The 9681-nt window shown below is 39.7% G+C and overlaps 1 non-coding gene across 1 annotated transcript; it reads left to right on the plus strand.

Moving 5' to 3' along the window:
- Positions 1-959: 959 nt before the first annotated feature.
- On the plus strand, positions 960-1066 carry LOC141644895 (small nucleolar RNA R71). The gene has a single exon (XR_012544497.1). It is a non-coding gene; the product is annotated as a small nucleolar RNA R71 (small nucleolar RNA).
- Positions 1067-9681: the final 8615 nt, after the last annotated feature.

Genomic DNA, 9681 nt, shown 5'->3' on the forward strand with positions numbered 1-9681 from the left:
CACCCGGTGGTTTTTGAGAACTCATGAGAGCTTGGGAAGCCACTTTAGCTTCAAGACTCTTGATTTGTTGTTGGGTATTACTTGCCAAATCCCCTATCAATTTCACCAAGTTTTCATATTTATCATCTCCCATGGTATTGCTTGCTTGGAATGGTGGCTCTTGGTTGAAAGGTTGGTTGGAAATTGGAAGAGAAAAGTCATATCCTTGATCTTTAAAGTTGGAATTTTGGTTGTTCCCATGGTACCCTTGATTGAACCCTTGATTTTGCCCTTGGTTGTACCTTTGATTATTGTTGTATCCTTGATTGAACCCATTGTTGTTGTATCCTTGATTGAATCCTTGTCCAAACCCTTGGTTAGCTTGGTTTCCTTGGTTTCCTTGGTAAAAGTTTTGATTACCTTGGTTCCCTTGGTTACCCCTATAGTCTTGGTATGCTTGAGATTGATTGGCAAAGTTTTGGTTGGATCCTTGGTTGTTGTTGAATGAGGGTCTAGGTGGACGGTTGGAAAAATTGTTAAATGCTTGGAAAGCATTCACCTCTTGCACATTGTTCCCATCAAAGTTGTTGTAATTGTTGGCACACAAGTCATATGTGTGACCACTTCCTCCACAAAGTTCACAACTTGAGACTTGAGCCACTTCCTCCATGGGTGCCCCATGTGAGGTTGCGGCTTGGTGCACCTGATTTCTTTGAAACTTCTCAAATTGTTTTGTGAGTAAGTCGAGCTTGGCATTTGTCTCGGAGTTGGAGGAGTTTTCCTTAGGAAACTTCCCATTCCTTCTTAGCATGTTTCCTCTAGAACCATAGTTTGCTTCCGAATCTACCATTTTCTTGATCAATGCCGTGCCCTCTTCATCACTCAAGTGATCAAATCCTCCCCCCGCGGAGGCATTTACCATCTCCTTAGTCCTCGGTAGCAAAGTTTGGAAGAATGTTTGAGTGATGTACCATTCCGGTATTCCATGGTGGGGGAAACTTGCTATCAAGTCTTGATAACGGTCCCAAGCTTCACCCAAAGACTCCCCATCCTCTTGTTGAAATGTATGAATCTCATTACGGAGCATCGCGGTCTTTGAGGAAGGGTAATATTTGGCCATGAATGATTTAGCCAAGGCATCCCAAGTAGTAAAAGTATCCGGTGGGTGAATGTTCAACCATCGGTCTGCTTTGCCCGTCAATGAAAACGGAAACAACATCATTCTCAAGGTGTCCTCGGACACCCCATTCTTTTTCATCATTGAAACCTTCCTCTTAAACTTCCGGAGGTGAGCATGGACATCCTCTTCAATATCCCCCCCGAACAAATCCTTCTCAATCAACCCGACTTGGGCGGGATGCATCTCAAAGTTGTTGGGAGCCAATGTGCCAAAATTAATTGGGTCACAAGCATCATTGTGGTTAGGACGGTTATGGTCACGTAAAGCCATTGGTGGTGGTGGTGGATTTGGTATATGAGAAGGTGGTGTTTGAGGTGGGTTATTTGGGAGTTGGAAATTGTAGAAAGGATTTTCTAGGAGGTGATCAATGGTGTTATTTGGTTGTTGTTGTGTTGTGCTTTCAAAGAGAGGTTGGGTGGGTGAATTTGCTTGGTTTATGGTTGCTTGAGAAGAGGTTCTAACCCTTGCAATGGTCCTATTCCTTAAGGCTCTAAAAAGCCTTTCGGGATCGGAGTCAAAGAGCAAAGCTTGGTGGTTCCTCCTAGGCATACAACTTGACAAACCGTAAGACTCCTAGTGCTTTTACACACTAGGGTAAGGCAAAAATCACACACACTCTACAAGAAGCACACAAACAAGCAAACAACAAGTAAAGACTAAAGCTAAAAACTTCAACTAACTAAGCATAACCTAATGCCATCCCCGGCAACGGCGCCATTTTGATGACTGGGTTTTGCCGTCACTTCCGGTACCAAAAACTATTTATAAAGAACCAAATAAAAGTAGTATTTATTCGGGTGTCGAACACAAAGATGGCGGGGGTTAGATACTTGGTTTGTTTAAGTCTTTAGTTTAGTAAAAAAAAAAAACAAAGTTGATTAATTATAAACTAAGATGCAACAAGGTATAAATTTTAAACTAAATGAAATTGCTTTTAATTAATAAGGGAAGGCTAAGGTCTTTGGGTTCACAAAGGGCAATTAGGGGGAGAAACAAGGTCTAACAAGAGAAGGGTAATAATAGTGGTCAAGGGTTTAAGACTAATTTCTTAGTCACCTTAAGCTCCTCAATAAGTTGTCACTTGATCGAGATGAACTAGCTACAAATAAAGCATAAAGACTACCCAATAGCATGAGCACCAAGACGGATCGAATGCATCAAAGAGACGTTCTAACTTTCATTAAAACTCATCTATAAGCACTTCTAAAACTATCTAATAGCACAATGCACCAAGGTAAGCCAAACATGTTAATGAAATGTCCAATTTTCATTGAGGCATTTCCACAAACACTTCAAATGCATTAAGAGTAGAAACCACACAATCACCCAATTCAAAAGGTTAACAACCTAAATTCATCCCCTTAATTACCCAAATTCCCCCTAGACCCTAGATAAGACTACTCACACATGTTCATGGGTGAGAATTCAACAATAAATTACAACAAAACACAAGTAAACATTGTAAACATTATAAAGATTACTACTTTAGATGAATAATGATAAAACAACATAAGAAATGTAAACTAATGAAAGTAATGTAAACAAAAGATGAGAATTGTACCAACAAAGAGGAAAGTAGCAAGCTTGGATAATAATGGAAGAATGAATTTCTTCAAATCTTCAAAATACAACCCAAAATACTAATTGTAAACTATTGAGAATGAAGAACTTGCATAAACAAAGGAAGATTTAAACTAATAATTAAAGAAAGATTACAACTTTTTATTGAATGAAAATGAGAAAGAAAATATTAGGGTTCTACAATATTGAGAGAGAATGATGAACTAATCTAATTTTCTAAGGTAGTGTGTAATGTAGTGTGGTGGAGTCTTTATACTAGTCTAATTAATCTAATAATAATAATAATAATAATAATACTAATCATCCTCATCTCCCAAAACACACACACACGACTCAAACTCTAAATATAACAAAATAAACGAAACAACAAAAAAGGGAAAAGGACAAAAGACAACAACACGCAATAACGCAAAAAGGGGTCCCAGCCGGCTCGCCGGCCGCCGGCTGTGAACCGGCACAAAACCCACTGTAACTTTGAGGTGAAATTTGATAGGATTTAGAGTCGGTGAGGTGACAGCCGGGCCGTCTCTGAGATTCTTGGGCCCCCGTGCGAAAATTTAAATCGGGGCCCTATATAGTACTGTTCTAATTATAATTTTACCGATACTATATAATTTTAAGTTGATATACGTAAACTTTAACCTTTTTTTAATCACAAATTTTAAAAATCATTTTTTTATGTCATCTTAAGATTTATTTTGAGGTTATGTGAAAGTCGATTTTCTTTTAGCGTTCTCATATGAAAGGATGTTATTGGCTATTCTTGGAGCAACTGGTTTTCATTTCCATTATAAAAGGGGACATATCATATTAACAACATCCAAATGAATTTTTTTTTTTATATTTTAAATTATTTATTAGAAAATAATTTTTTTTTTTTTTTACTATTTATTAGTTGAAGACTTGAAGTTAGTATTAATTGGGTGTAAAGGAGTGTGCATAAAAAACAAATTAACATAAAAATAAGGTGGAACAAAGGAGTGTGCATAAAGGATATTGCTCAAATTATTAAAGTTCAATATATAACTTGGTTAAAAAAAAAAAAAAATGCCAGCAGTAGGAATCGAACACGTGATTTAATGCTACCTCAAAAGTTTCCCAGAACTAATACCACTAGGCCACATCACACTATTTGTTTGTATCTACCGTCAAATTACTGTTATATAAACTTTCTTTTTTGTTGGGCTCTCAAAGACCAATTTTGGGCCAAAATTTTAGGGGCCCTGTGCGGCTGCACGGGCCGCACACCCTAAAAAACGGGCCTGGGTGACAGGCAGACGGTTGACCGGCTGAGAGCCATTTGAGGCTTGTCGCGGGTTGGGAGCCGGTTGCCCGGCCACCGGTGGACCGGCTCAGAGCGTAATGGCGGAAATGAGCCCAAATTGAGGTGTTGCTGCTGGTGTGCGTCGGTGATGGAGCCCAGGAGAGCTGCTCGGTGGCACGGTGGTTGATTAATGGAGTTGATGGTGCGTCGGAATTGATGATGCGGGTGTGTTATGGCGCTTGTCGGAGCTAGATGGTCTGCTGGGCTCGAGTTGTGGCGCCAAAGTGGATGCAAATGTGGAGCTCCGATGTCGGGTTTTCGGCGAAGGAACATGGTAATGGTGGAAGTAATTATGGAGATGTAATGGGCTCATGGTGGGTAATTTGTGAATATCGTTGAATATGGAGGAGCATGGTAGTTAAAATTTAGAATTAGCCATTGTTAATTGAAATTAGAGGTGGAGCTGTAGACAAAAACGAAAGAAAGCAGGGGAGGTAATTGGACTTTTGTGAATTGAATTTGGTTGATACTGATGAATCAAGCGAAGAAGGCACGTGGGGTTTGTTTGGTTATTTCCTTGGTCAAATCATTTGGCAACTTACATCTCTTTAGGTTAATTCAATCCATTTTCATCCACTTGACTTCGTCTAAACCCGCTTTATTTCCGTCTCGTTATTCCTTCTTGCCTACACATTATTATAATAGAGTAATATTAATATTAATATTAAATAAAAATTTCGACTAATTAATAAATATAACTACGACGACTATTATTATAAATTAGTAAATAAATCAGTTAATTGGACAATTAAGCACGCAAAACCGAGTCGGAAAAAGGTATAAATGCGGGGTAAAAGCTACCAAAATACTACTCATCAGCAGTCAACGTCATACCCCTCAAAACGGCATACAAATTAGGCATGAAAGAGTCGGATTGGACCCCTACCAATCAAGGTGTTCGCGCATATGATGGTACACCAAGGAAATTTACAAATCTTGGGGACACATACTCCAATGCTCTAAAAAGGCTAATGAAACAAGGCAAACTCCAACCCATATGACCTACTCCCGAACCTGAAAAGAAATCCAAATTCTGGGACGAGAACTCGTACTGTGAATACCATAGGGGTAAGGGGCATGACACAGAAAAATGCTACAAATTGAAAAATGTGCTTCAATACATGATCGAGGATGGTCGACTACCAATACCGCCGGGAGGTAAGCTCAACAACACTCAGAACCCTCTTGGGATTCTAGTGATCACAAGTGAAGAATCTACCTTAGATTGTTCACACCTCATTTCTTCAGTTGAAAATGAAATCCACGCAATCGAGAATGAAGGGTTCTACTCTACCATTTCCCCTACCATCGCCGACTTCATCGCATGGGCAAGAAGTGTGGATAGGCAAGTTTGGGAATTAGAAAATGTGTTGACAACTTTACATGACCCCAATGCGACACCCAAAGAACATACGCCATTAATCTTTTCTCAAAATTCCACTATGCAAGAAATAGTCGCCGTGGTTGATAAACTAGTCGACCAAATCACACGACTAGAAGACGAGATCATGAGAATGAGGGAACTAGCTACAATCAATGAAGTATGGGCCGATGATGACGAGGACGAGTATCTCATTGAACACTCCCTAGTCAAGGAAATAGTCCAAAATGGCGAAGACCAAGATGTGGACCACTTAACCCGTTCGGGGCGTCCATATCAAAGTACTACTCAAAATGGTCCAACCAACGTCATCACACCAAATGATAATGAATATGACTCTCCGATCATTTGCTCAAGCAATTCTGAGAAGACAAAGGTGATCTTTCGGTCGGCAATTAGTAGCAAGCTCATTCCCACATCGCCAAGCTTTACTGCAAGCTTGGGCCAAGCTAAATGTAGCACATAACTCCACACCCGACGATGTAGTCAACTTGGTCTTCCAAGAATCACCGAAGCTAAGTAATCCTGTTACTTTCTCAAACGAAGATTTTCCACCCTTTGGCGCTAGTCACAACTTGGCTCTTTACATCACCGTCGTTTGTCTAAAAAAGAATGTGCCAATGACCTTGGTCGATGATGGCTCCGCAGTTGATGACCGGGTTTTGCCGTCACTTCCGGTACCAAAAACTATTTATAAAGAACCAAATAAAAGTAGTATTTATTCGGGTGTCGAACACAAAGATGACGGGGGTTAGATACTTGGTTTGTTTAAGTCTTTAGTTTAGTCAAACAAAAACAAAGTTGATTAATTATAAACTAAGATGCAACAAGGTATAAATTTTAAACTAAATGAAATTGCTTTTAATTAATAAGGGAAGGCTAAGGTCTTTGGGTTCACAAAGGGCAATTAGGGGGAGAAACAAGGTCTAACAAGAGAAGGGTAATAATAGTGGTCAAGGGTTTAAGACTAATTTCTTAGTCACCTTAAGCTCCTCAATAAGTTGTCACTTGATCGAGATGAACTAGCTACAAATAAAGCATAAAGACTACCCAATAGCATGAGCACCAAGACGGATCGAATGCATCAAAGAGACGTTCTAACTTTCATTAAAACTCATCTATAAGCACTTCTAAAACTATCAAATAGCACAATGCACCAATGTAAGCCAAACATGTTAGTGAAATGTCCAATTTTCATTGAGGCATTTCCACAAACACTTCAAATGCATTAAGAGTAGAAACCACACAATCACCCAATTCAAAAGGTTAACAACCTAAATTCATCCCCTTAATTACCCAAATTCCCCCTAGACCCTAGATAAGACTACTCACACATGTTCATGGGTGAGAATTCAACAATAAATTACAACAAAACACAAGTAAACATTGTAAACATTTTAAAGATTACTACTTTAGATGAATAATGATAAAACAACATAAGAAATGTAAACTAATGAAAGTAATGTAAACAAAAGATGAGAATTGTACCAACAAAGAGGAAAGTAGCAAGCTTGGATAATAATGGAAGAATGAATTTCTTCAAATCTTCAAAATACAACCCAAAATACTAATTGTAAACTATTGAGAATGAAGAACTTGCATAAACAAAGGAAGATTTAAACTAATAATTAAAGAAAGATTACAACTTTTTATTGAATGAAAATGAGAAAGAAAATATTAGGGTTCTACAATATTGAGAGAGAATGATGAACTAATCTAATTTCTAATCTAATTTTCTAAGGTAGTGTGTAATATAGTGTGGTGGAGTCTTTATACTAGTCTAATTAATCTAATAATAATAATAATAATAATAATAATACTAATCATCCTCATCTCCCAAAACACACACACACGACTCAAACTCTAAATATAACAAAATAAACGAAACAACAAAAAAGGGAAAAGGACAAAAGACAACAACACGCAATAACGCAAAAAGGGGTCCCAGCCGGCTCGCCGGCCGCCGGCTGTGAACCGGCACAAAACCCACTGTAACTTTGAGGTGAAATTTGATAGGATTTAGAACCGGTGAGGTGACAGGCAGACAGTTGACCGGCTGAGAGCCATTTGAGGCTTGTCGCGGGTTGGGAGCCGGTTGCCCGGCCACCGGTGGACCGGCTCAGAGCGTAATGGCGGAAATGAGCCCAAATTGAGGTGCTGCTGCTGGTGTGCGTCGGTGATGGAGCCCAGGAGAGCTGCTCGGTGGCACGGTGGTTGATTAATGGAGTTGATGGTGCGTCGGAATTGATGATGCGGGTGTGTTATAGCGCTTGTCGGAGCTAGATGGTCTGCTGGGCTCGAGTTGTGGCGCCAAAGTGGATGCAAATGTGGAGCTCCGATGTCGGGTTTTCGGCGAAGGAACATGGTAATGGTGGAAGTAATTATGGAGATGTAATGGGCTCATGGTGGGTAATTTGTGAATATCGTTGAATATGGAGGAGCATGGTAGTTAAAATTTAGAATTAGCCATTGTTAATTGAAATTAGAGGTGGAGCTGTAGACAAAAACGAAAGAAAGCAGGGGAGGTAATTGGACTTTTGTGAATTGAATTTGGTTGATACTGATGAATCAAGCGAAGAAGGCACGTGGGGTTTGTTTGGTTATTTCCTTGGTCAAATCATTTGGCAACTTACATCTCTTTAGGTTAATTCAATCCATTTTCATCCACTTGACTTCGTCTAAACCCGCTTTATTTCCGTCTCGTTATTCCTTCTTGCCTACACATTATTATAATAGAGTAATATTAATATTAATATTAAATAAAAATTTCGACTAATTAATAAATATAACTACGACGACTATTATTATAAATTAGTAAATAAATCAGTTAATTGGACAATTAAGCACGCAAAACCGAGTCGGAAAAAGGTATAAATGCGGGGTAAAAGCTACCAAAATACTACTCATCAGCAGTCAACGTCATACCCCTCAAAACGGCATACAAATTAGGCATGAAAGAGTCGGATTGGACCCCTACCAATCAAGGTGTTCGCGCATATGATGGTACACGACAAAAGGTCGTAGGACTCGTTAACCTAACCATAGCCACAGGGCCAATCGAGCGAAAGGTTAACTTCCAAATAGTGGACATCGAAGCTTCCTTCAACATACTTCTGGGAAGACCTTGGATTCACGCTTCCAAAGCAGTAACATCCACTCTTCACCAAAAGATCAAAATTCCACTAAATGGCAAAATGGTGATGATCACTTCGTCACCCATTAAGGCGATAATCGAAAAGAAGTCGAATAATCAAGTCCTTGCGGATCCAGTATATGAACTTGGGGGCTTTCAAAGCATAAGTGTCATAGAAAGTGAATTGGCACCCCTATACTACGATCCTTATTCCAACTTGGTGGTCAACCACATACTCAAATCCCAGGGATACTTCCCTGGAATGCCTTTGAACCCTACCCGAAGAAACACCTTCGCACCCTACAAGGAAGGCAACTCAAAAAGAATACCACTTGGACTAGGATACAAACCCACTAAAGAGGAAGTTCTCGAGATGCTTGCTCAAGTTCAAAACCGTAAGTACGTAGGAGTCCAAATGCGACCCTATCTCCCTACCCTAAATGGATACTTTGTTAAGGAAGGAAGTCTAGAACTCTTTCACGGATTTCCCGAACCTTGGCACTATCTCGAAAGGAAGCTAGCCGGAATCGAGATCTTTCACGATTGCTATTTCATTCCTCCAGAAACGGTTCCTACCGTCAAAGCTCGTCAAGCACCTTGCTTAGACGAACAAGCTGTTAGTCTATTATTTGGAGAAGATCGATTTGTTAGAGCCGCGCAGGATGAGATCATTACTATGATACTTCAAGACGACCACTTCAACCCTACCGCGTTAATCACAGAAAAAAACGCGAATCAGCAGAAAGGATAGAGAAAGTCAATCAAGGAAGACTCTTCAAGCTCACCACTGGAGTAGGAGAGATGTTCAAAGGAGAACCAGAAGACGATGAATTCGAGTCAGAGTCAGAGTCGGAGTCAGAGTCAGAGTCTAGAGAAGTCACTAAGGAGTCTCCTCCTGTCCTCATCCCCATTCCCTTCGTTTCTCCTAGTTTAGTCTCAAATAGCAGCAGTAGTTCGGGAAATGTCCCAACAACTGTCCCTTTACCGCCACTGACCACAGATCAGATGGCTTCTTTGTTTCAACTTTTCTCAAATTTTAATATGAATAAACCAGGTTCTGCTTACTCTTTGTGTTATCTTGAGTGCAATTCTGTTTACGATGA

Source organism: Silene latifolia, chromosome 2 (assembly GCF_048544455.1).
Source record: "Silene latifolia isolate original U9 population chromosome 2, ASM4854445v1, whole genome shotgun sequence".
In the NCBI taxonomy this organism is placed as follows: domain Eukaryota; kingdom Viridiplantae; phylum Streptophyta; class Magnoliopsida; order Caryophyllales; family Caryophyllaceae; genus Silene; species Silene latifolia.